Source organism: Camelus bactrianus, chromosome 1 (genome assembly GCF_048773025.1).
Source record: "Camelus bactrianus isolate YW-2024 breed Bactrian camel chromosome 1, ASM4877302v1, whole genome shotgun sequence".
NCBI classification, from domain to species: Eukaryota; Metazoa; Chordata; class Mammalia; order Artiodactyla; family Camelidae; genus Camelus; species Camelus bactrianus.
In genome coordinates, this window is record NC_133539.1 from 130,013,024 (window position 1) to 130,040,665 (window position 27,642).

The 27,642-nt window shown below is 47.0% G+C and overlaps 2 long non-coding RNA genes across 7 annotated transcripts in view; both read left to right on the forward strand.

Annotated features, from left to right (window-relative positions):
• The first annotated feature begins 559 nt into the window (after positions 1–559).
• On the forward strand, positions 560–7,591 carry LOC141578974 (uncharacterized). The gene is made up of 5 exons (XR_012509875.1): positions 560–1,069; positions 1,428–1,554; positions 1,956–3,583; positions 4,235–4,344; positions 5,740–7,591. It is a non-coding gene; the product is annotated as an uncharacterized LOC141578974 (long non-coding RNA).
• Positions 7,592–17,247: 9,656 nt separating this feature from the next.
• LOC141578975 (uncharacterized) overlaps positions 17,248–27,642 on the forward strand; it is a 114,748-nt gene continuing 104,353 nt past the window's right edge. For 5 of the 6 annotated variants that reach the window (XR_012509880.1, XR_012509879.1, XR_012509876.1 and 2 more), the window contains exon 1: positions 17,248–17,521. This is a non-coding gene — a long non-coding RNA (uncharacterized LOC141578975). Of the gene's footprint in view, positions 17,522–23,606; positions 23,787–27,642 lie in introns of all 6 variants that reach the window. The other variant, XR_012509883.1, reaches the window with a different exon arrangement.

Below are 27,642 nucleotides of genomic sequence, written 5' to 3' on the forward strand. Positions count from 1 at the left end.
TCTTCAGAAACTCGGCTAGAACCACAGCCACTTATTGCACGGAGGCAGAGGAGGGGAGGATTCCAGCCTTTGTTCCAGCTCGTGTGGAGCTCAGAAATTGCTCCTTCTGTCCTGAAAACAACACCAGAGCTGAGGGAGCTGCAATCCCACTGTAATTCTTAGATCCCAGAAAAATGAGGGGAAAATCTGCTCCCAACACAGAGAGGCAGCCAGGCAAGCTTGGCGAGTCACAGCTCCCAGGGCAGAACCCGCTTTTGTAACAACCCCCAGGGCAGGCAGATTTAACAGGTCCCTGAGGCCAGTGGAAGTCTCAGCGTGGGGAAGTCCGAGTGTGACAACTCCAGGGGGCCAGTCAGAGGGGCCCCCTGCTCTTTTTCATGAATTTTACCTCCAGGACCTTGTCCTGTTCTCAGAATGAAGGCCTCAGAGGATAACTCCTCATGCTTCCTGCCTGGAAAGGAGAAAATAACTCTATTGAAATATACCCAAAACATTCTGTTTCATTTGGGGAAGTTGTTTGTTGTTTGTTTGTTTTTTTAATGAGAAATTATTTTACCAGAGCCTAACCAACCTGGGAGAAGGGAAATCCCTTCTGTCTCACCCAAATTGGGGTGGGGGGAAAGAGACACACTTGTGGAGGTCACAGCTCAGGGCATAGGCTCAATGAGAACTAATCACAGGACTACAGATGCCCTGCTCTGTCCTGCTCCCCCAACACCTTACCTCCATGTCAGTAGGGCCCCTGTGTAATAACAGGAATAAAACTAAAAGAAGTAAATGTCTCAGGAGTGTCAAGGGAAAACCCAAAGACAGCGGGGAGATGAAAACAAGGACACACAGGCTGTTTTAGCCTCTCACACCAATAGCTGTAGCAAACTACACACAGCCCATCCCAGTAGATAAACAGAAAACCTCACAGAAGAAAGTATTTATTTTGGTTCTCTTACCCAGTGCATTCCATGGTGCATCCTTGCCTAGAATTGAGTGGAAGCAAGTCCATCTCAGAAGGGACATAACTGAAGAGGGATGGCTTTCCAGACTCTGATGGGCAGAGAGAGCAGCAGCCTGGGTGAGAGCATGGTGAGGGGTGGGGTAGGGGGTGGGCTGCCTTCTTCCCCAAATAAGGAAACTTCCTGAGGCCAGCACAGGAGGGAGGGCCATGGGGTGGAAGCAGCCAGACTTCTTCATGAGAACTGATGGGATGCCTCAAAGGGACCATTCAGGTACCAAAACTGGGCCGTGAGGGTGGGAGCCAGTCGGTCTGACTCAAAGCCCAGGACTGAGGTGGGTGTACAGCAGGCCGGTCTTACTTGGCTGGATCCATTTCACTTCTCCGAAGCCCTGTGTAAAACATGAAGCGTGGACGGCCTGGTGAGCACAGCTCTGCCCTCAAGACCTGTTTCAACTCCTCTCTTCCCGGAAAACAGCATCTCTGAGCCCGCCCTTGGTGACCTCAGAGAGATCACCCTAGTGGCCCAGGCTAGTGACCGGGAACATGTACCTTCCTGCAGCCAACCCCAGACGTCCACTGATGCATCATATACTGGCAAAGATGTGAGTTCCTGTGCATTGGTCTAACAGCAGAGACTCTGCCACAGGCCCAAGAGGTGGTGTGTGGGACAAGCAGGGGTGCAGGAGTGTAGGCAGTGCAAAAGTGTAACTGGTGAAAAGGGTGCAGGGGCTGTGGAGGGCGCAGGCAGTTCAGGGGATGCGGGGGTGCAGGGGTGCAGAAGTGCAGGCAGTGCAGAAGTGCAGATAGTGGCAGGGGTGCAGAGGTGCAGGGAGTGTAGGGATGCAGGGAGGTGCTCATTCACGTGGCCAGGATTAGAAGGCAAGTGCACATCCTCGCAGTCAGCCTGACCCCGGGAGGCTAGTGCAATCGTTTGGGGCGGCGGAGGCGGCGGTGCGTGGGAGGCTGCCAGGGCAAGCCGGTCGATTTCTTCTCTTCCCTGCAGCTTGGCCTAGGGGGGCCTTGGCCGCTGGAGATTCGCCAGATGTTGGACTCCAGGTAAGCTTGCTCCTGGGAGGTGGGGCGGTTAGGTCAGGGGGCAGCGGCAGCGACAGGGGGGCGGAGCGCGGCTGCCTCTGGCGAACTGGTGGAATAGCTGCCTTCTCCCGGCTGCCGGGCCTGGGAGCGGCCTCTGCTGCCCCTGGTCACCGTACACGCCTGTCCCACTCAGCTTGCTGAGTCGGGACGGTGCCATTAATGTGTGGGGCCCACGGGGTTAGGGGGACTGCCGCGCGGAAACCGGTCAGTTCACTCAGCTCTCCCCCGCGGCGGAGCCAGTGGCAGCTTCTGCTGCCGTAGAGGCGGGACGCGGGTCTCCAGGTGAGCTTGCCCCTGGGAGGCGGCGGCGGCTGCAGGGGGAGGGGGTCCGTTCCAGGGAGTAGCTCCATTTCTTCTGTCCCGCGCGGCCTGGCCTGAGGGCGACCTCTGCCGCCGGAGATTTGCCTGCGGTCCGACTCCAGGTGAGGTTGCACCTGGGAGATGGGTGCGGTGCAGTCAGGGGGCTGGGAAGGTGGTGGCTGCGGGGATAGGGAGGCTGCCCCGGGGTAGCTTGTGTATTAGCTCCCATGTCAGTGCCGCGTGGCCTGCAGGCGGCATCTGCTGCGCCAGGTCCCCGGACACCCCTGTCCCACTTTGCCTGCTGGGGGCGTGAGGCAGGGTAGTCAGGGTGCACGGGTGGCGGGGGTCGGGGGCCTGCAGCGGGGGAGCGGGCCCATTTGCTCCCATCTTCCCCGCGGCTTGTCTTGGGGGCGGTCTCTGTTGCCCTGGGTTACGGGACACGTGTATCCTAGTCGGCCTGACCCCGGGAGGCGGGCGTGGTACGTTGGGGGTGGTGGCAGCAGCGGCAGGTTTTCCCATGGAGCCGGTCCATTTGCTCCCATTTCCCCCCATGATTTGCCCTGAGGGCGGTCTCTGTTGTCCCAAGTTCGCCGGGCGTCCATCTCAAGGTCAGCCTGCTCCCTAGAGGAGGCCACCGTGAGGTCAGGGGTCAAGAGAGGTGGCTGCTGCGGGGGTAGGTGGCTGCCTTGGGGAGCTGGTGGATTGGCTCCAGTCTCCCCGATTGCCTGGTGTGGGAGTGGCCTCTCCTCCCCCAGATCACCAGACACACCTGTCCCATTCAACCTGCTGGGGGAGGGGTGCCCTTGGCGGTGCCTTTAAGGTGCGGGGGTGGCGACGGCGGGGGTAGAAGACCTGCAGCGCTGAGCCTGTCAATTTGCTCTCCTCTTCCCCGCTGCCAATCCTGGGGGCGTCCTCTGCTGCCCAAGAAGCCGGATGCCCGTCTCCAGGTCAGCTTGCTCCTGGGAGAAGGGCGCGATGCGGTCGAAGGGCAGAGGCAGCTGCGATGTCCGGCTGCCCCGCCTAATGGGGCCACTTCTTCTCCTCTCCACTGACCTGGCCTGGGGATGGCCTCTCCCGCGCAAGATTCGCCTGACACCCCACACCCGGTCAGGTTGCTCCTGGGAGGTGGGCGCGGTGAGATCAGGTGTTGGAGAGGAGAGAGGGGCTGCCCCTGGCGAGGTGGAGGATAAGCTCCCATCTCTCTGGAGGCCTGACGTGGCCGACCCTCGTTCCCAGGTCACGTTTCTCCGGGTCATATTGCCCCGGGGTTGCGGTAGGGTGAGGGGGCGGCGGGGTGTTGGGGGGGTATGGAGCCTGCCGCTTGGGAGCTGGTGGTTTAGCTCCCATCTCTTCCGCAGCTTGGCCTGGGGGCAGCCTCTTTTGCCCCAGGTCCCAAAGCACAGTTTCCCTGACAGCTTAGCCACTGGAGGTGGGCAGGATGTGCTGAGGGGGAGGAGGCAGCTGCCAAGGCAGCGACGAAGGGGGCTGTCCCTGGCCAGCTGGTCAATTTGTTCCCATCTCAAACTTTGCTGCCCCAGTTTCGCAGAAAGACCTTCTCCAGTTAATTCTTCTCCTGGGAGGTGGGTGCAGTGCATGCAGCCCAAGGTCTGGGCTCTCCCCTGGGGAGGGGCAGAAACCTCTTGTTCTCCTTTGTCTTTATTCTTCAGCGAAGGGGTTACTTGACCCAATTCTTAATTCTGAGGAAGTGTAGCCTGTGTTACGGAAGAGCTGCTGGACAGTGAGGTTTCTGGGTGGGTTTTCACATCAGCTGATGCTCCAGGCAGGCAGGAAAGCTATTACTCAGAGCTCCTTAGTGTGGAGTTGGGGGATGGCCCCGCCATCCTCACCATGCTTTTTAAAAATGTGTTACTCCTCTCTTTTTCCTAGGTGACATTTTAGGTTATTGGGTCACAGATTGCTGGCACACTCATCCCTGTTCTCAAATATCTTTTAAACTTGGGTGAAGTGATAAGTAGGGGAAGATGATTTACTGAAAGGTAAGAATACTTAAATTTGCATTAAAGCTAAATTCTGTCAATCTTTCTCAAATGATTTTTCTCTGATTCTAAATCCACGACCTAGTGAATGTTGTACTCCTGTGTAAATCATTGATCTTCACATCACATTGGTTGAGTGGTCAGCGAGATTTGTTAATTAGATTATTCCTGAAAGGAAAAGCTCAGGCTTTTGAGAATTCCTTGTCGGATATCACCCAGGCAGTCACAGTAGAAGACAGAGCTGATATAAAAATCCCTCAGCTGCCTGAACTGCAAAGCTTCTGGAATTACTGATCCCTGAAATGCAGGTGACACTTGATGATAATCTGGGGGATGGTTTATATGATCAGATTCTTCCAGTCCTGTAAATGGTTTCCGTGGCCCCAGCCCTGAAAGAACTGGTCTTAGGGGCCATATCATGAGGGGTGGGATGGGAAGGCAAGGTCTAAGAGCTGAAATCACTGAGATTCCACACTCGCTAAACACAGACTCCAGAGCCTAATTGTTGTCAGGTTCTGTTCTGGATTTGAGAGTGTGTTCAGACATGATTCTTGCCCTTCAGGAGACACTGCCTGCGTGGTAGTAACCTTTACATAGATCTAGGGAGGATGGCAATTACCGTAGATGGGCTGTTACGGTTCTCAGTGTGCCCAGGCTCGCTCTTCCAGGCACTCGTGGGAATAACGAGTCATCTTATTCACTCACTCACTAATTTATTACCATTGAATTGATCATTTGTCCCACAGTAAGTGAAAGAAGGTATCAGGAAGCTGAGTTTTGTCCCCTCTCCTATCACTGATTGTATCTGTCAGTCGGGCGCCTTGAGTATGCATTGTGAAATGGTGGTATTTCTTGCCCAATGGGGCTGCACTGTGAGTTTTGAGAATCAGGGGAGTCACGTGGGTAGGACAGCACCCTGACACACATGGCCACCCCACCACATGAGACAGCATTGTCGATGCTCAGGTGACCCGATGTAGACCGCGGTGCTAAACCTGAGCATGTTTAGTGATCTTGGTGGCTATGAAAATACAGACTACCCGTCCTTACCTCTGAGACTCTGAGGGTGTGCACACCAGAATTCTGCATTTTAAGAAGCACTTTAACTAAATCTGATGAAGATGATCTGATTGTCCCACTGAGAAACACTGGTGTGCGAGACACCAATATTGAGGATTCTCAGGGAGCGATGTCTTTTCAGGATTTTCCAAGGGTCCTCACTTGAGACTTTTGCCTTGGGTGTAATTGTATGTGTTCAGAAGCGATGTCTTTCACTTCCAGTGCTTGTCAGCATGCTCTCTGCAGGGGTTTGCTCTCAGTAGATGGCAAAAACTATGATTCTTCAGGTCACCGAGTTAGAGTGTGAGCGATATTTTATTTTGGTTTTCTTTATAGCAATGCAGAGTCTCCCGAGAACAGATTCAGACTGAACAGATTTGTGTCAGACTTTGGGAGACCGCTGGTGCCCAAGATGTTCTCTGGCAGGTCAATGACGAATCTAGGTCCATCTTTCACAGCTACGTCAATGAAGTGGGACACTTCGACAAGGCCAAAGCTGGTATCCCAACCATAGCCCTTGACAGTGATGTTCGGCTCCAGGAAGCCATCAGATGCAGCAGGTGGCCAGAGGAGGAGCCGAACTTGCTCATGAAATGTGACATCCCCAACTTCATCAACACGGACCAGAACTCTTCCTTTGGGGAAGATGATCTGATTTTCGAACCACCGAATGTTCTAGAAAATAAGCCAGTTGCCCAGACCCCACACAAAGACTTGAATTGAGAAACGTGCATTGTCAGGTGTATTTTTGAAGATATGAATTTTGTCTTTGTATGGCAGGAAGTCCCTTTTCACAAAATTGTATGTGTTTTTGTCTGAGAGAGAGAAATGGAGACAGACAGAAAGACGAAGAAGCAGAAGAGAGCCCCCTCAGTAGAGAGCTAGTTAAGGTGAGTTTTGTGCCATTAAAAAATATTTGGGGTTTTGGGGGGAACCAAGTATTTACACTGTCTCATTCTCCTCGTTGGAAACCTTGGCCCCACACTCAGTGTCAGCATCCTTGAACAGGGGTTGGCACGGTGCATTTTATCTCGCGCTGCCTCTTCCACGTTCTGCCTTTAGCACGTTGCTTTGCCTCCCAGGGCTGCCACCCTTTAAACTCTAATGTGAGGAGTCTGGAGTAGATGATCCATCCCAGCTCTGCTGTTTTGCAAATTTCTGATTTCGTATTCGGATGAGGCTGGGATACACCCAGAGCAGTATAAACCAGGCCCTACCTCCTGTCTCTTGCTGGGGCAACCCTCAGGTCTGTGCCTTCTACTCAAGCCTTTACTGAGCCCAGCTTTTGTCAGGAGCCCAAGTGCCTACCGGGATGGCAGGAGACCTGTCTCTCCTGGTCACGGTGGCCGAAAATTCTATTGGTTGTGCTGAAACAGCTCTTCTGAGATCCTCCGGCCACCCTTGCTCCAACCTGAGGACAGACCTACCGTTCCTTTCCTAGGAGGAGGATCAATCCATGGTGCATTTTATGACAATCCTGTCCCCAGGAATGCACGGAAGTTTATCAGCTGAGTGAGGGGAAGTGCCTCTGTGTCTCTGTGTCCCTGTATCTCTGTCTGCTCACAGTGCCTTGCCACCGGCTACTGAACAAGAAAAGTGCTATTCACCATGCTGTGTGTTTTGCAGATGTGTAGGTGATGGTCTTGTGGCTCATGTGTGGGCTTTGTGCTGGGATGGTGAAGGGCTTATAAATACCTCATCAAAATGTATTCGAGGTGACCTGGTGCCACACAGACTTGATTCATGAAGGCATCATGCCTGCACACTGGTTTGGAAACAACTTGGTTTTGATCAGTCACACTGCATGCATGACTCACTGCTGATCCCTGGGTGGTTTTTTCATTTTAGATTTATTCACCCAGTGTCTTGCTTAAGCTGAAAAATACATTTATTTCACTAGAATATTCTCGGATTCTTTGTTTTCACACATCCAGTTGTTTAATTCATTAAAAATCATTTTGTGTTTATAATGCCTCCTAATTTCTATCAACTCTAGGTTCCCAGTGGCCTGAGCCATGCACCAGATTTGATGTAGGAACTGTTCCACCAAAAGAAATCCCTTTGCCATAATATCTTTTGAGGAAAATATTATTCTTTAAGGCTCTAACAGTAAATCGTAGAACAAAGCATGGAACATTTATTGTAGTTAATACATGTTCATGCAAAAAGAAATGATATTTTCATTAAACAATGTTGATTTTAAAAACTTTTACTAATGTGAATATTATTATTCATAATTTAAATAACCAAATAAAACCACAGTTATTTATTATGAAGATTGAAAACTATTTACACTGTCTCTCAATTAGAGGTAGCTTTATTAGAAGACTGAAGGGTATTTAAAAGATAGAAAAATACCCATGATGACACCATCATTTTTATTAACTAAATATGAAGAACTGTGCAGGGTTAAGATTTAACCCTCTGCAAGCTGTCAAGTTAGCATGAGGTAGTTTGTGGATGCTGCCAGAAGACAGGAGACTCCCTCAGGATCAGAGACAAAGAACTTCCTGCCAGCACAGCAGGCAGCTTGGGGTTCATGTTCATGTTGGTTCCTGAGTTTCTTTCCTTTTGCTGTTGTAACAAAGGACCACAGACTCAGTGGCTTAAAGCAATACACATTCATCGTCTCACTCTTCTATTGTGCAGAAGTGCAAAGTCATTGTCAGTGGGCTAAAACCAACGTGTGGCCAAGGCTACGTTCCACACCGAGGCTCTAGTGAGGGATTCGTCCTCCTACCTTTCCCAGCTTGCAGAGGTGTTCACAATCTTTGGCCCAGGGCCCTGTGTCACTGTGACCTCTGCTGCCACTTTACATCTCTGTCTCTGACTATATAGATATAAAGGAAGTGTCTTCTACATCTGGTATGGACCCTTTTTCCTAAATGGACATTGTATCTCTATTTATGTGCAGATTAAAACCCCTTCCCTGCAGGGTGTGGTGGCATCAGCTCACAAGATTACCACTCTGGGCTTTAAGTGTCCTCTTTGTATTGTCACCTGGGAACTTCTCTTTCCATAGTTAGCTCTGTATTACATTTGTTGTTGTATTTTACCCGGCATTACTGAAAGTTTTACTTAAAAGGGATCCTAATTAGCTCTGTTTACCTGTTTCCAGAGCTGAAAGCTTCAGTTCTAGAGTATCTGTTTGATTTCTCTTAAAAATACATTCCAGTATATATCTCTGGTGAAAGTCTTTACCCTGTTGTCTATTCTCCCATAATTTCCTTATTTTCTTGAATATATTAAAAGTATTTTATAGCCTTTATTGGTAACTCTGATGCCTACATCACCTGGGGGTTTGCATCCTTTGTCTAATGTTTCTTATTCTCATATTATCCGTTATATAGTCTTGACATGTTGCATGTCTTGAAATTCTTTATTACATGGCAGACATTGCAAATGAAAAATCCATATGTTATTTTCCGTGAGAGGTTTTCTACCTTCCTGTTAGGCAAACAGGGTGAGGGACTGATCATGTCGCTCCAATCAGGCGCTGAGGTGGATCAGGACTGAAGTGCCTTTTTTCTTAAAACAGCTTTGAGGTATACTTGGCAAAGTAATTTTCACACGTATAAAGTGTACAGCTAATACGTTTTGACATAAGTATATCCCCAAGAAACCATGACCACATTCAAGAGAGTGAACATACCCATCACCCACAAAGCTTCTCTCCTGCCATTTGTTGTCCCTCCCTCCCTCCCCATCTCTTCCCCTGGAAACCATTGATCTGCTTTCCATCACAACATATTGGTCTGCATTTTCAAGATCCTTGTATGAATGGATTAATGCAGTATCTACTCTATGTTGTCTGACTTCTTTCATTCAGTGTAATTATTTTGAGAGTCATCTGTGTTGCTGTATTAATAGCTTATATTTCTTATAGCAGAGTATTGTTTTGTGCTGAGTTTTTCTGAATAGTTTGTTGTGAGCAGTGTTTGGATAGACCATCATTTGTTTCTCCATTTACTTCTTGATGGATGCATGGGTTATTTACAACTTGAGCTATTATAAATAAAATTGCAGTGAATATTTGGTTACAAGTCTTTATATGGACATATTCTTTTCTTTTCTAAAGCACCAGATGAGGAATATCTGGGTTATATGGTAGATAGGTATTTACCTTTTTTAAAGAAACTGTTAAAGACTGTTCCAAAATGGTTGTACTATTGTAAATTCCTTGTGGTGTGTATCAGCTCTGCTTGCTCTACTTCCTTACCAGCAATTTGTAAGGTCGGTCTTTCTAATTGTATTCATTCTTGTATGTATGTGTACTAGTATCTCACTGTGGTTTTTAAAAGCATTTCTCTAATGACTAATGGCATCTTTAATCAGCATCTTTTCATATGCTTATTATCCATCTGGATATCTTTACTGAAGTGTGTTTTCTGGCCTCATTTATTCATTCAGGTGTTTGCATTATTATTGAGTTTTGAGACCTCTTTATTCTGGATCAGATACAAAGAGAGACCATTATCAGATATATGATCTGCAAATAGCTTCTGTCTATAGCTTGTCTTTTCATTTGCTTAGCAGGGTTTAGAACAGCTTTGAAGAGTCTTCATTTTGATAAAGTTCACTCTATCAGTTTCTTTTTAAAATAGATTATACTTTTGGTGTCATAGCAAAGAAATATTTGCCAAACCCAAGGTCATAAAGCTTAAGCCTATGCTTTTTCTCCTAGCTGTTTTGTAGTTTTAGATTTCCTATTAAGATCTATGATCCATTGTGAGTTAATTTTTGTATATTTTCTGAGGTGTGGATCAAAGTTCATTTTTTTTTTTTTTTGCATATCACTCTCTAATTCTTCCAGCACCACTTGTTGAAAAGATCCTTTCTCCACTACATCCTTTTTGAGAATCAATTGTCAATATAAGTGTTGGTTTAGTTCTGAACATTCTATTCTGCTCCATTATTCTATTTTCCTGTTTTACACCAACACCATACTTTCTGATTACTGTAGTTTAAAAAAAAAAGCTGAAAATCAGATAGTGCAAGTCTTCCAACTTTGTTTTACTTTTTCAAAATTGTTTTGGATATTTGGGATCCTTTGTATTTTTATATGAATTTTAGAATCAGTTTTAAAATTCCTTACATCCTCTTCTGCCAAAATTCAACCCATATCTTTGGCCATCTCCAAAGCCACATTTTCTGAAGAAGTCTCTCTAGATCCCAGGTGAAAGGAATTTCTGTTTCATCTGTGCTCCAATCACATTTGATAATATTTGATTACATTTATTCATATTTGGCTGGATGTAATTGTGTGATCTTTCCTGCCATATAGTAAATGTCTCAAGATTTGCAATCTTGACTTGGTTCCCTCTGTCTGCTGAGAAAACTAGTTCTATGCTTTGCAGGAGAGCGCCCTGCAATAAGAAGTATCTGCAAGACACATCTAGCTCATTGCTTGCATATCGTCAAGGAATCCTGCAGATTTAGAATTGTTTATTGATTGTTCTCTACAAGACGGCTCAGCCTTTTTTATTTCTATTGCTACTGCTGCAGTTTCAAAGGACAATGGGCTAATTATTTTCCAAATATCAAAACATACTGTAATTGAGTTGTGACGCAAATTATGTGCTGCTCTTTCTTAACAACCTGCTTAGTGTTCACAGGTACCTTCACTCATGGAACTTTTGGGAGAATGTCATATCCTCAGAGATAGCAATGCTGTCTTTGGCGACCTGAGTGGTAGTATCTGAACCCACTCCTGCTGTTTTTCCAGTGCCCCCTGTAGCCCTCCTCCAGCCCTCCATGGGGGGCCTGCAGTTCTGCCCTCGAAAATCCTGTTGCTACTCAGGAAGAATTCCCTATGAAGCATATTCATGTCCTTCTTGTGGAGACATTCAGTCCAGAGACCTGACAGCAGGGGAAAATGTTTAGACTGCTTTTGGTAGAACGTAAATTCTTCCATACTTGTTAGAAGCAAATCAAATGAGGAAACTGTGTTGGCATCTAACAAATCAGGATAAATGTCTGATGAGGAAGATCAGCTTCCCCATCCCACTCAGGCGTCATGTTGATGTGACACTCAACTTGGCAAACATTTTCTCCTGTGAGCAACGTGAAGTTCAAGACGTTATGAAGGGCTTTTTGTTTTTCTTCCTTAGTCTTTCCACATTCACTGTGTATGGTGAGATTATATGAATCCTGCTTATTTTCAGCCCAGCACTAAGCTTTTTAAAAGGATCACGTGTTTAAAAAGCTAGTGGACAATTTGTTAGAAGATTGAAATCCTTAGACTTTGGTCCTAGAGTTGAATCTTGGTTACTGGTGAATGAGAATTCCCGTTAAAATTTTAAATTCAGCGATATAAATTTTTAAATATAGTTAAATATTAGGCAATTTCATTAAACACTATAGAAGTTATGTACTTTTAAGCCTGTCTCTGGGGCAATTTTGCAATGATTCCCTCCCTTTATTGATTCCCTCTTTATCAGAATCCTTGAGAGGTCCCTGTCATCATTGTCAATATCATCATCATCATTACCATCATCATGGAACTGATTCCTCTGGGAGATTCTAGGAAAATAAAGAGCTGGACGGGGTTCTGTGCAGGTCAGTGTGTGCATATACAGTAAGAAGAGTTGTCAGACATTAGATTCAAGATACCCTTTCCATTTAGAGAAGAATGTGGTCATGAAATCCTGATGTGCTGAATGAAGGAAGTGATGGGAACAGGGTAGTCAATGGAAAGGAGGAGGAAGTGAGTGAAGCGGGGAGCATAGAGCCTTGGTTAAGTGATCAGCACATTGGTGAAAATGAGGGGAGTGTGATGGCAGAATCATGTCCCTCCCCGGCCACAGGGTAGCCACCTGTGACATGTTACTGTACATGGCAAAATGCATGACAGATATTTTAGGACAAAAATCTTAGAGGATTTCTGTCTTCTAAATTGTCTATCAGTTAGCGTTTTAAACCCATGATACATTATTAAAGATTAGTGCAGGGGAACAAATAAAAAGGATTCATATAATCCACCAGACATACTGAATGCAGAAAGGCTAAGGAAGAAAAAGAAAAAGTCATTCATAAGTGCCTTGAACCATAAAATGCTCATGAGAGGAAATGTTACACAGGTGAGTGTCTCAGCCACATCCAAAATGCCTGAATTGGATGGGACAAGGGGATCCTGAGATGAGACAATAGGGTGAGTAGCCTGGATTGTCCAGGTGGGCCGAATGTATTCACAGGGGTCCTTAAAATGGAGGATATTTCCCAGCTGAGTTTAAATTCAGAGGGAGGTGTAGCCATAGAGCAATGTTCAGAAAGGCTGCTGACCATGAAAATGGAGGAAGTCGTGGGGCACAAGCTAAGGAAGGTGGGTTACCTCTGGAAACTGGAAAAAAAAAACAACAACAAGGAAACATTCTCTTCTAGACCCTCTAGAAGGAAGGAAACCTGCTGCTACCTTGAATTTAGCACAGTGAGGACTGTGTTGGATCTCTGACCACAGCCATAAGCTGATAAATCTGTGCTGGTTTAAGCTCTTAAGCTTATGGAAATTTCTTACATTGGTAAGAGGAAAATAACATAGTGAGCCGTATTGTAACGGATTAAAGGTATAGGATGGGGAGTGAAGGGGATTCTGACATTTACACCTAAAAAACAACCAGGTGAAATGGGAAGGTGTTTTAAGGAAGACTTTCCTGGCAGGGCTGTTAAGCAGACTGGAGCGAGGGGAGCATTGGAGTTAGAGGAATCAATTAAATCTCTACAAGAAAAATAAGGAATAAAATGTAACAGGGCTTCAGTGATAGTGGATGTAGGAATGGAAATGGGCAGAGAGATATAAATATTACTTTGATATTAGCTACAGGTTTGATGACTGCATGTTGGGGAGACTTAGCCGATGTGTGGACTGAATGTTTGCATCCCCTCAAAATCCGTATGTCGAAACCCCATCTCCCAGGGTGATGGTATTGCGAGGTGGGGCCTTTGGGAGGTGATTTGTAGGATAAAATGAGGTCATGAGAGTAGAGCCCTCATGAATGGGATTAGTGTTCTTATACAAGCCCCCAGAGTGCTTGCTTCTCTCTGCTCTCTGGGATATGAAAATATTGGGAAGACAGCCATCTTCGAGCTGGCAATCCTCTCAAGGATACATTGACCTTGAAAGTCTCAGCCTCCAAACCGTAAGGAATATGCTGGTTGTTTAAGCCACCCGACACGCGGTAATTTGTTACAGCACCCCAGACTGACGAAGACAGTGGAGAATGCCTCTGAGTTTGGCACTGATTGCCTGGAGAATGCTGAAACCCAGGGAAGTGGGCAGCACAGACATTTACTCATTTAATCCTGCCAACACAGTAGGAGACAGAGTCCACATATTCCTCGCTACTTAAACGGTAAGGAAAAAGAGGCACAAATAATAACAACGACAACAAAAACAACAATAATTTGTCCAAGATTCACACAGAACCCCCTGGAGGCAGAGTGAGAATTTATACTCAGGCAGGCTGGCCCAAGAGCCCCTGCTCATAACTAATAAGTCAGATCATCTTGCTTATGTGGATCAGTTTTTTCAACTGTGATATGAGGATACTGTGTCTAGTAACTTATAATTTCAAAATACTTCACTGTAACGGAATCATTAGTCACCGGCTTTACAAACCACAGAAACCTACACATACAAAAATAACTCGTTAGGTCAAGATAAGCAATAACGTTTTTAAATATTATACCTGCTGGGCCTTTGCAATAAAATGTCTTTTTATAATTCTGTCTGTCTACAGAATAACTTCATACTACTGCATGCTGCTGGTGGCTCCCATGTTGGACGCATGGGCCTAGAGATTTTAAATTACTTGCCCAGACTCGCCCAGGAAGCTCGTGGTGGGATCCTAGCTATAGTCTGGGACTTTTCCTTCCTATCCAACAAGTCCCTCATGGAAGTTTAGAAGCTTCTCCTTTGGTGCCCAGCTGTCTCTCCGTACTTATAACATCTTGTCAGGTGTTCCAGCCTGCTCCTGAACATCAGCCAGAACCCACTTCTGCTCTATTTTGTCCAGGTAATACCTTCTAGCAACTTCCATTGCCTTCTTGGCATCAGTTGTTACCTGGAAGGGTAGTGGCTAGAGGTGGAAATGTGTCCACATGACAGGTTTTTCATAAACATAGCAGGAGTGTTCAAGAGAATAAAACGTCAGGAAGATGAGTAGAAGCAGGTCATTTAATATACCAAATGGGTACTTTCAATGTCTGTGTTTCCGAGTCCAGGCTTGTTCTGCTCGTGCATTACAGGCCAATAAATCAGGAGACCAGGTTTTGGGGCAAGAAATAGCGACTTTAATTTGGAAAGCCAGCTGAGAAATGGTAGAATAATGTCCTGGGGAACCATCAACCCAAGTCAGATTTCAGGCTCTTCTTATATTAAAAATGGGAAGTGGGAATGCTTGGTTGTTGCAAACTTGGTGTATGAATTCTTTGTTGTTAGAATCCTTTGTTCTTGCAGCTCTTCACCTGGGTCACATCCGTGTGAACCTCCAACAAACAAATGTTGTTTTCTATTCTGTAACTTGTTATCTTTATGTGAATAGAAAGTGTTAATATCCTTCAAAGTCAGAGCCTTGAGAATAGGTTCTCCTGTATATTTCAGGCTCTAGGCAACATTGTTTTACAAAAGGTGCAGAACCAAAAAGACTAAGCCTAGGAAACAGGGCACAGGGTTAAAGTCAAAGGAACAGATCTAATATGGAGTCAGATTTTTTCTTTCCTATTTCAGTAGTGCCATGGAGAAGGAAGTTTGGGCAGCTTTTCGTAGGGTCCTGGAGGCTTTCTCTCTCAGCCTCTGTGTGCCTCTGTTGAAAAACCTTCAAAGCTATTTGGCCTGCTGGTAATCCACTCCGCCTTTTTTGCCCTGAAGATGTGTTCTGTTTATAACTGATCTCTACTTCTTGGAAAACAACTCAATAAAAACTCAGTTGGTTTTCTACCAGCCATGGGCAGGGGTGAGGAATAGCACTTTATTATTTTATAAAAAAAAAAAAATAAAAGAAGTCTTAAAACAGCACTGGGCACATAGGAGAGAGTCAATAATTGCTTCCTGGCTTAAATCAAAATTGATAGCTCAGTGATTCCATGGCTGCTGTATTTGCTGAGCTTGCTAATCCTTTGCCCCATTACACATTTTTTAACTGAAAAAGAAATACATGCATGTGGTTAAATAAATTCAAACAGAGCACAAAATTACACAAATGAAAGAAGTTTTCCCTCATCCTCTCTTCTTTCAGCCCTCCCTGGAGATGCCACTGTTTACAATCCTTTGTGTGTTTTCCAGATATGCTATGCATATTCCGACCTATGTATGTAAATTCCTTTAAAGTATTACTTATTTTTAACTTAAGGGGATTTAAATCCTCAAGTGTCTTCTGCCCTGGTAATAGAAAAGAACAAATCTGACTCCATAATAGATCTGTTCCTTTGACTTTAACCCTGTGCTCTGTCTCCTAGGCTTCATCTTGCTTGTAAAACAATGTTGCCTAGAGCCTAAAATATACAGGAGAGCCTATTTTGAAGGCTCTGACCTTTAAGGATATTTAACACTTTTCCATTCATGTAAAGATAAGAATTTACATAATAGAAAATAACGTTTGTTTTGTTGGTGGTTTACAGGGATCTGACCCAGGCAGATAGCTGCAAGAACAAAGGATTCTAACAACAAAGAATTCCTATATCAAGAAGATTGCAAAAACCAAGCTCGTAGGAAAGGAGCCTGAATTCTGACTTGGGGAGATGATTTTCCAGGACATTAGTTTGCCATCTAGGTCTACAGAAAGTTGCTATTCCATGCCCCAACACCTGGTCTCCCAACTTACTGGCCTGTCCTGCACTAAGGAGAATGAATTTAGACTCAGTAACACTCCTATCTTCCTAGCAAGCTGGGCACTGGAATTGAGGGCAGCTATCCCAAACCCAGGGACATACTGTGTGCTCTTGATGTTTCCCCGAGGGTGGGGTGTGGTTTACTCAGGAAGGATGGGGACTATGCACCAAAACTCAGGCAGTATGCTCCTTTTGGGATCTGACCTTGTACCTCCCGCTCCCCGCCAGTACAACACCTGGGAGAGTGGAGGTAAAGCAGAGATCTTGCCTGCCTGTGTCCCAGCGTGTAAAAGGGGAATAGGTACACTTTACAAGGTAGTTCTGAGCGACAACACCTGCGGGTGCTTGGTTCCCAGAGCAAAAGGAAACCCAGCTCCACTTTGGGGCAACGGGTGTGATCCCCGTAGGGGTCCTGCAGAGGCCTTGGGTGGAGGGCTGGACCAGGGAGGTAAAATATGAGCTGCGGGCCTTGAAGGGTTAGAGAAGTGTGCAGAGGCAGAACTGCTGCCTCCTTCAGGATGCCCCCAGAGTTAAAACTATTTCTCTCCATCTCTGCTACTCTCCTCCAAACTCCAGATCCCTGCCTTCTCTCTGCTCCTCCTGTCCATGTCTCTCCCCCCACTTTTCCCCTTCTCCCCTCCTCCTCCCATCTTCTCCGTCCCTCGCTTCCCCACCTTCTCTCGCAGAACCCAGAGAGGATCGCTGGCCCTCCTGCGCATGCGCAGTCGGTGCCAGCTGGAACGAGGGTTGGAAGCTGCACCTCCGAGCATGGGATCGGCCCCAAATTCTGCTCAGCTCTTTCGCCTGGTAGGACTTTTGCTCCTGCCCCGGCGCCACGGCCACAGCTGTCCAGGGCAAGGTGTGCACCTGCCGCCTCTCGCCCCAGCCGGGCTCCCCTGAGTCCGCGGCTGGAGTCCCTTTCCCCTCTCCCGCCCGCGAGTCCTCTCCTCCCGGGCTGCCTCCCCTGGGCCGCCGGCCCGTCCCCGCCCCTGGGCGGGCTGTGTCCCGGGCGGGCGGGGTCTGCGGTCCCGGATGGGGGCGGGCGGCTGGGGCTGAGGCTGGCCTCCGAGCGGGGCTACAGCCCGCGTCCCCCCCCGGCTTTCCCTGCCCCGCGACCCCGGGACTGCCCTCGTCTCCCTTCCCCTCTCCCTGGGGGCCAGCTCAGTGTTGTGGGCGCTCCTCCCCGGGCTGAGAGCCTCCGGCTGTGAACCCCAGCTTCTGCTGGTGGAGTCGGGAAAAGGGAGCGTCAGTCCTGAGGGAGTTTCCGTCTCCTCCCTCAGTGTTTCTGCCCCAGGTAAGTACCTTGAACACTTTCACGTGTTATGATGGCGGTGCTTGATGATGTCACTGTTTTTATAGTGATAGGGATTACAGTGTTGAAAGCAAGGCTTGGTTCAGTTAAAAATGAGCTGAAGGCATGAGGCTGTGACATCCTCCATCTTTCCCTCTCCCAGGGTGAAACGTGTGACCGTCGATCTTAAAAAGATAGTTACAGTCCCTAACTAGCCCAGCCCAGCTAGGGTGTGTTAACAGGAACAGCACAACCAGAGGCGTTGGAGACTCAGGGACATTGCAGTCCAAAAGAGCTCCTGGCAAAATTTGGTTTGTTTTGGTTTTTTGGTTCTTCTTAAATTGTGGGACAGACTAGTTGTATAGAGGGAAAAATAATTGTCAAGAAATATTTATTCATTTAACGTCTTTATTGTGATATTGTTCACACACCATGAAGTCCACCCACTTAAATGCTACAATTCAGCAGCTTTAGCATATTCACAGTGGTGCAACCATTAATATTCCAGAACGTTTTCATCACTTCAGAAAGACCAGTGGAAATGATTGACCTATCCACCCCTTCCCAGTGCTGGTTCTAAAGAAGATTCTTGGTTGTTCCTGACCATAAATTATCTTGTTACCCATAAAAACTCTGGTAGGAAATCTAAACAGAATTGTATTGAATCAGTCTATCAAAGCAAGAAGAATTAATGTCTTTATGGCATAAATTTCTTCTACCCATGAATATATCTCGGACCCTATATTTTCATATTTCCAGAGCCTGGCCCATGGGAAGTCCTCATTAATTGTTGGGTTTGTGAATGATGAGATTCTATACATCGTTAGTTGCAAACTGAAGCCTTTCACAGAAGAGAAAATAAACTCAATGAAGCCAAGTGACTCTCTGATGGTCAGAAAGAGTGACAGCCAGTGCTGGAGTGATCCAGTGGACTTGGTGTTTGTAAACAGATTTCTCTAGCACCTACAGCTTAGGGGATCAGAGTATTCTTTTATTTTTTCTAAATGGCGTTGCTTTTATTTTTACTTATTTTTTAAAATTATTTTTTATTGAAGTGTAGTCAATTTAGAATGTTATTTTCAGATGTACAGCAGAGATTCAGTTATAAACATATGCATATGTATCTATATATCTTTTAGTTTGTTTTTAGTACAACTCATTACAATAAATTGAATATAGTTCCCTGTGCTATATAGTAGGTCCTTGTCATTTATTTTATATTTATTAACGTGTATCTGTTAATCCCCCTTTTCCTGCCTGCTAACCACAGTTTGCTTTCTATGTCCATGAGTCTATTTCTAGCAGCACCGTTTTTGCTAGTAATATATGCTGGTTGGCTGCTTTCAGTTTCAGTAATTCCACCTTATCTGTGGGCATTTTCCTTCTGGTGGGCCTGTGTGTGGTTTGCTCACGTGATATAAGAGTTGTGTATTTGGGAGAACCCCAGGCCTCGTGTAGTGCTTGGTACAGAGTGCCCACTGAGCTGATGCTTGAACTGGGAAAAAAAACAAAGTAAATGTTGGAATTTCCACTATGGTTGAGACTTCCAGGTTTCTATAACCTGTTTATCCCACATTAATGTTGGCTGCACACATACTGGGTAATTTGGTGAAACTTCATGGTATGATGGTGTAGAGACGGGGCCTTGTATGCTTCTTCTCTTTCCGTTTTCTAAGACTCATTCTCCTGGGCCTTCCAGATCCTCCCCCAGAAGTGCCCAAGGCTGGCTTGGTGCTGCGCTGAGGCAATATTTGTTAATAAGGCCTTTTCCTCATCTCTTCTGAGCCTCCGTTTCCTTCTCTGCACAATGAAGACTTAGACTAGAAAAGTGCTTTTCAGTTTCTTTTAAGCCATGTTTCCTTTGAGAAACAGAAAATACAAATCTCTCCTCCCATTCAACATATAGATTTTGACACATCCAAAATGTGACATAGCTCTTTGTGGAAAATTGAAGTGATTGTGATTCCAGGTGGCACACAAAACAGTCTTCAGAGATTTATTGCAGGGAGAGGGCAGGAAAGGTGCAGTATATCCCACTTTCTAGTGTGAGCACTGGAACAGGGGCTTGGGTTTAAATACGGTGTCCGACGTGGCCTCTCTCTCATCTTTTTTTTTTTTTTGCCTCTCTCTAATCTTGCACAATGTGATAAACCTCTCTCCCTCAGTTTCTTAATGCGTCAAGTTGGGGTGATAATAATTTAAGTGTTTTGTGAAACATTATACACATAAGACATTTGTTTCTCGGTAGAAACAAATCCTGCGAGGGAATAAGGGATTTCTTTAAAAAAAAAAAAAATCTTGTCCACAGCACTCTGTCTTGTGTCTATTCTGAAGTTCCTTGAGGGTGAGTGTTGGGTCTAAACTCCATCGTGGGACAGGTGGCCCATGGGTCTGTGTGCCGCAGATTGCCCCCTCCTCCCCAGTCCTCTTCCTCTCAGTCCAGGATGAAGTTCCCTAGTAGATTTACACAGAGATCTTGTGGAAATGGCTTTTCATTTTATTGTTTCACGAAGAAGGGCTGCCATCATGATCTCTGTAGTCAGGTTTTGGTGGCCTGAAGGCTATGCAATTACGTTTTTCTATTTAATATAAAGAAAAAAATTACAAGTACAAAATTAGTCCTACGGTGGTGGCAGGGATTCTTGAAAGTGGGGACCATTAGCTTTGTTAGTTTCAGGTGCAGGGGCCTCTGGCCATGAGGACACATCATCGTGCTCCGAAGTTGGAGGGACCAGTGGGCTCAGTGGGAATGTTTACTGAGTGTATCTCATGGGCTGGGCATTGACCTATTTGTACTGTGTGTTCCTTATTTGAGACAGTGAGCTCGTTTAACCTCAATAGCCTCTTTAATAAATTAGACTTTTTAATTTTGAGATATAATGTAGATTCCCATGTAGTTGTAAGAGATAATATGGAGAGGGCCTACGGACTTTTTGCCCAAATTTCTTTAAAGGTTCCATCTTGCAAAGTTGGGATACAATTCAGTAATGACTCACTAACCCTTTGAGGTTTGTGTTATTGCCCTCATTTCTATTCATGATTAAACTGGGGTTAAGAGGAGCACACAGGCCTGCCCAGGTCACCCATGGTTAGTGTAGAGTCGGGTGAAACGTGGGCTTGGAATTTCCAGGCAGTACCAACATGATGCTCTGTGGCAGGGAGCAGCATTCACTTTGCTTGTTTATTCATTCATTCAACAAGCATTTATTGAGTAAATTCTGTGGGTCAGATGTTATCATATGTTTATCTGATTCTTCAGCACTATGGAGAATCCGGTAATGTTTCCTTCTTTTTTTAATCTGAGAAAATTAGCTCTGAGAGGTTATAAACCCCCCAAAGAAATATAGCTCATAAATGAGGGATAGTAAATTTGTACATTTCCTTCTTTTTATGCAGGTGGTAACCTAGGCATTTTACATTTGTAAAGTTCCATAATCCAGATATATTCTTGTAAGGCAAGGATTTTTTTTTAATTGAAGTATACTCATGTTTACAACGTTGTGTCAATTGCAAGGTGTTTATTTTTTCTTGAATTTGGAATTCAAAAAATATTTTTTGAGGGGGGTAAATAGGTTAATTTATTTGTTTCATTTTTTTTAAAATGAGGTACTGAGGATTCAACCCAGGACCTCATACATGCTAAGCATGTGTTCTACCACTGAACTGTACTCTCCTCCCCAAAGCAAGTTTTCTTATCAAGTATTCTGCAGCTTAGGAGTTCAAATAAATTGGAGTTGAAATCCTACTGTGTTTCTTTGCATTATATCCTGCTGAGGGGTGTGGAAGCAGTTCCTTTATTCATTCCTTTATTCAGCAGTTTTGAGCATTGACTTTGCATCAGGGCCTGGCTAGGTGCTTGGAAACAGAAAACAAGAAATGACCCTTTTCTGCAGAGGGCGGAAGCCTAGACCAAAAGCTGCGTAATGTGATCCGAGCTGCGGTAGCCATGTGCAGACGCTGAGGACAAACTGTACCCACGGCTTTGCTTGGGCTTCCCCTGCCTTCTGACTGGTACACACCAGGTCACCGCAACCCAGTGAGGCCAGCAGCCCGCAGCACAGTATGTACCTCGGTCTCCTCTTCCCTCTCGTCAGGGCCTGCAACATGAACATCCCTGACTACGTGCAGTGTGCTTAGGACCACCAGACTCTCCCCGTGGTGGTCCAACCCGTGGGGATCATCTCAGAGCAGAATTTCTTTTGCATCTATAAGCGAATCTCCTTGGTGAGGCAGATCATCCCTTGCGGCTCGCAGTGGGCACTCTATATCCACTAGAGTCACCACTATGCGCCCGAGAATGGGTGGAGCGACTTCCAGACCCACCGCAAGGTCGTGGGCCTTGTCATCATTACCGACTTCCTCTTGGCCAAGACCTTCGAGAAGCTCCACGTGCAGAGGAGCTGTATGGCACCACGCTCTATGACTCTCGGCTCTTTGTCTTTGTGCTGCATGGGGAGGTGCCCGAGCAGCCGTGCAGCGACGTGGCCTTCAATTTACGAGGACTGCTGGGTGGTGGAGAAGAGGATCGAGGACTTCACTGAGTCTCTCTTCATCATGCTCAAGTCCAAGTGGCTGGACTGTGCATCCGACAAGACTGGGGATAAGATCCTCCTTCTCTACATCCTGTTTGAGAAGGAGGACTTTGTGGGATTGGACACAGAGAGCAGGAAATTCTACCTGGGTGCCCGGACACCCTGGCTGTGTGAAGGGTTGCTTCCCTACATCCAGAAAGGGATCAGCAAGGAGGAGGGCTGTCTTGTAGCCAAGGCGTGAGGGAGGTGAAACCCGCCGGTTTTCAGACGTTTAAAAGTGAATCCGCCGTTGTTTCAGAGAGATTCTTTTAGGATTATTATGGACACTTACTCCCGCTTTTCAGCCAATTCCCCTGGTGTGACCCCTGGAGTTGCTGTCCAATAGAGTAGCCAAAGCCACTGATGCTAGGAGAGCTGGGGAGGAGGCTGCTCTGAGCTGAGATGTGCTGTAGGTCAAATGCACATCAGACGCTGAGACTTGTCTAGTAAAAAGAATGTAAACTATGTTGTTTCTTTCTTTATTGATTACATGTCAAAATGATAGTATTTTACATACTGTAGAATAAGTAAGATATGTTCTTAAAATCAGTTTCTAGGGTTTTTTTTGGGGGGGTTACATTTTTAAATGTGGCAACTGGGAAACTTTCTTTACATGGCTGTCATTTCATTCCTGTTGGACAGCATGTCCTGGGACAGTCTCATTCCTTTGCTTATAGATGTCATGCTGAATCCTGAGACGCAGAATGAGGTGCTGGTTGAGCTGGGAGAGGAGCCAGTATCTCCTGCCTCCCAGGTCCAGCACCTGCACGGCTCAGGCCCTCTCTCCCTACCTGACAACCACCATGCCAATTTAGGACAACAGAAACACTGCCAGGGGCTTCCAAATGAGCTCCTTACGCAGGGAAAGGCGTGTCACGGAGCATGGGGCACAGCAGGGAAAGATTCGTCCTCACTTTGTCCCTGTGATTAGGTCAACGGACCCACTTTGCCTTGGAAGTGCAGACGAGCTCTTCTGTGCTGCCTAACCCCCACATTCTGCTCTGTTTCCCTGTGTATCTATCGAGATGTCCCTTGGGCAGAAGAAGGTGAGATGCCTTTGCCGAGAGGTGGTCCCCCTTTGCTGGGGAGAGTGTGGGAATCTGTGCCCCCCCGAACTACGGCCTCGGGCCTTAAGTCTGGAGAGGGCTCATGGCGGTCCCACAGGTGACGGTCGGAGGGCCTGGCACGTGCTGCCGGGCCTGATGTGGAGGAGGTTTTCTGCGATTCTCTGTGAGTCTAAAATCAGATTCTACTTTCTGGTTGTTGGTAAGTTAGAGGAGAAGATGCCAGAGAATTGATAAAAAGAATGTCCAGACCTGTCCTGTGAGTGACAGGCACAGGGGACCCGAGTCCCACCTGCTTGTGGTGCCTGGCGGGCTCTGGAAGAATTTTCACTTCCTCCCCGGACATACCTCTATATCTTAAGGAAGGGGCGAGGCATGTCGTGGCCATGACCAGGACTTGTCCTCACAGGGCCCCGTGATCTACACTGCTTTCTCCCCTTCTGCTTCTTGTAGATGAGCTGGCAGATGTATTGGCCTGGGCAAAGCTGAGGACACAGATGCCAGCACCGTGCCACTCCCAGGCTGGCTCCATTCCCGTCACCTGTCACCACCTGCTGAGTCCCCAGGCGTCAGTCAATGTCGGTACATCGGTGCAACGTAAGCAGGGACCAACATCTCCCCCTGGACAAAATGGTGGGTTAGCAGTGGAAGCCTGGAGCCCTGCCCCAGCCCCCGGACCAGTGCCTCTTCTTTTGTCACAGGAGGCACTGGTGACATGTTTGCTCAGCAACTGCTTGGCTCTGAGTCTGCAGACCCACCAGAGAATGCCAGCTTGTTTTTGCCTTTTGAAGTCTGTCCTTGGTATTTGGCGGTGTAGCTGGTTGTGTGCTTAGCCCATAGTGGTTGACACTGTCACCATTGTTTACCCAGAACCTTGTGTACCAGGCATGGCTCCCGGCATCAAAATACAGCAGTGCATTAAACCTCCCTCCTGGTGGGTCTGTCTGTTTTGGTACCGTAAGGGCTCAGCCAGCATCTGAACGTCAGTGAGATAACGCGGCCTGTGAGCTCGGGTCAAGTAAGTTCTCCTCCAGTCACTTTTACTCCATTGTTGCTTTTACTATTACACAGTCATTACTTTTTTAAACAATGCTTTGGTGCAGGAACAGAGCCTAATTCTCTCCTGTTACTCTTGGTGGGAGTGAGTAAAATTGTCCAGCTTGAAATTCGACCACATTTTGTAGCTCAAAAGTTGTTTACACGCATCTAGGTGAAGTTTAGGTTTGGGGCGCTGACCACGTTGGGGTCCCCCGGCAGCTCCGCTCGCTTCAGGCCCCTGCCTTCCCTGGAACAATAGGTGAGGGTGGGTCTCACCGTCCCCTCGTCCCTGTCCTCACCAAACTCACGTAAATTCTTGTAATTGCTCTCATTTTTGTTCTCATGTGTTTCTAATTTTCGCTGTTCCTCTTTTCCTTTTTCTATTTCCCTTTCTATCTTGTACCGCCCTGTGAGCATGTTGTTGCGTCTGAAAAGTGGACTGTGCACACCCTGCATTGGAAATAGCGAGATTGTCCTCCGTGCTGTCCCCATAGCTTTAAAAAGCAAAAACTTAATAGTTGCCTTGATCCATATATTATCCTAGTCATTTTTTTATTTTCTAGATTTTTGGAATTTTTGCTTTGTTAGCACATCACCCACTGGTGTTTGATACCTGTTAAAATCCTTGCTTTGAGGAACCAGTTTGGTCCTCCTTATGTTTGGTGACAAATGCGCACTTATTAAATTTGTTTGATTGTTTTGAAGAAGTGAGATGTGAATTGATTTAGGCGGCTGCTGAGGGATTTTTTTCAAGGAGTATTTAAACTTGGAATGTCAAAATCTGCAGCATCTTCCTTGATTCTGGCTTTTAGACAAACGTGCTTGGCACGCAGTTCAGGGCTGTCGCTGTGTGACGTGCGTGACGGAGCTTCCTGGCCGGCGGTCACTGGTGAGAAAGTGGCAGTCTCGGGGGTGAGCAGCTGCAGGGGATGCTGTTGGAAGAAGCAGTCACCGGTTTTTTGTTTTTTGTTTTTTCATTCACTTTCCCGGTGCCATTTACTTAACTTTGCCTTCATAGAGAGGCAGGAGCGGGTCTAAACTCCATGCCACTCTTATTTTCCCTTTACGAGGCTGGTTTTTCTGAGTATCAGAACAACATGGCCTTCTCCTAAGTAGCTGGCTCACTTGGATCTGGTGGACACAGGGACCGCTAAAGGGGACTGTAGCTTCCTCTCTGCTCCAGCCAGTGGGCATTCAGAGCCGGGTCTGTGGTTTGCTCCAGCAGCCATGCAGTCCTCCCTGCACCAGCTTTTACTATTAACCCATGATTGCAGTAAATAGCTGACTCCGTGTCTGTTGCAGCTGACGTCCTCCACTGACGGCCGTGTCGTTAGTTTGCGGTAGTGAGTCTCCAACACCCTATTCAGCTGTGAAGTGACCTTGCAATCTCACCCACACCCTGGTTCATCTCACCCGGGGGAAGGGTTTGGCCACCACCGTCATGCTGGCCATGAGACCTTGTTTCTCCTTTCATGCCCTGGTCCAATTGTGGACACTTCATTCTTCACTGACTTGGTCTCGCTTGAGACAGGCCAGACGTTCTGAAAGAGCCCATCACATTCTGGGGGGGAACAGATCACAAGAATCGCAAGTAGGAGTCTAGGCTCTCTGGGTTGGCAAATGCAGGCTGGGATCTGTGAAGGCTGGGCTGTGCCCTGAACACAGGCCTTTCCCGTGGCTCCCGAGAGCCCAGGGGTCGGAGTGAGAACAGCCTTGCCTGGGTTCCCCCATCCTCATCTGCTCACTGGCAGGTGTGTCTCCTAACTAGGAACTCCCCCAAACTTCGGGAACTTCAAAGTTCAGACCACAAGAGAACCTTGAGTCCCTTCTCCTGGGCCTCCTTTGTGAGAATCCAGTGCCTTCTGAGATGACCACAGGCAGGAGATGCCTCCCCCTCCAGGGAGCTCTCTTCGGAGGACTGTGATGCACTGCACCTTGCTGTCAGCTTGTGGGGTTTCATCCGTGGTCCTTGCAGAACCAGACTTGAGACTGGCTAAGCAATAGAAATGACAAGACTGATTCCAGAGCAGGGCCGGGGGGAGGAACAGGGGAAATTGAATGTGACCTCAAACACCTAGGTGGGTTCTGGGTCTGTTACTAAAATCTGGAGCCTGGGAGGTACCTGACAGGAATCGAACTCTAGAGTAAATGGTGGACATGAGGCATTTTTAAGATTCCATTTGTCATCCAAGTTAGGACTTCAAAGAGGCTCTCGGGTCTATGGCCCCGGGGCTCAGGTGAAGGAGCCGGACTAGAGATACACGTTGGGAGTCGTCATTCTTAGCTGGTGTTCACAGCCGTGCAGGTGGATGAGCTCATCTCGAGAGGTGCAGACTGAGGCTGAGGCGGGTCAGGGCTGTGCCTGTGTTGGAGGAAAGCCCAGACCATGCAGCTTTGGCGTGTCACTCAGTGGTGTTTGGGATTTTCAGAGCAATGGCATTTATCCTTAAGGGTCTTGGGGGTGGGCAGGGCCACCCAGGAAGAAATCTGAATGGAGGGTTGTGGCCACGCATGCGCGTCTGGGGATGATGCAGAGGCTGCATGTTCCAGGAGGGGAACCTCCTCGGAAGATGGAGTCGGAGTGAGGAGTGTTGAGAAGGTAGTCACACTCACCTGTGAGGGAGGGACAGAGGCCTAGGGAGTCTCCACCCTAGCAGACTCTCTTTCCCACGAACAAAAGGCCAGCAGTCAGAAGATTTGAGGTGAGAAGGAGCCAAAGTGGAGAATGGTGGTTGGACAGTTCTGGAATAGTCTCCCTGCAAAATAGAGTTTAAAAAACCAAGACTCTTAAGAACATTGATAGTGACGTTGGAGGAGATAGTTCTTTTTCTGGCCTCCTAAGGGTAAGACATGTATCCGGGGATACACAGAAGAATCGGGCATTCTGGTCCGGGGCTTGACCCTTACCAGTGGGAACAGGGCAAGTTTAAAGGGGGAGAAGGGCAGCAGAGGGAAACTAGCCAGGTCTCGTGTCAGGTACCAGTCGGCCGCACTACTTGCGTGTTGCATTCACATCCGTGCCTCCCAGGTGGGCGGTGGCAGCCCACTTTTGCAGATTGGGAAGCCTTCTCAGAGGGGTTAAGGAATTGGTCCATTTCGCGACTAGTAAATGCTGTAGCAGGATTCAAGCAGGGCCTTGTCAGACTTCAAGGGCATGTTCTATCTACTAATTCCGGTACCTCCCTGTTGTCCCTGGATTGGTGAATTGGGTCAGTATTGGAGCCTTTCACAAAAAGTACGATTTAAGTGCCTCAGGACTCTTTCCCAAAGCTCAGTGTTCTTTAATGGTTCAGAAGCACCGCAGTGCTTTTCGCCCCACAGAGGTAAGGTCTTACTCTTTTGACGATGACGTGGTTGCAAATGACGTACAGGTGCAAAACCAGACTTAGCAGCTTCTGAAGGGAAACTCTCCAGTTCTTCCTTGATAGGCTTTCTTCCACGGGATGTAACC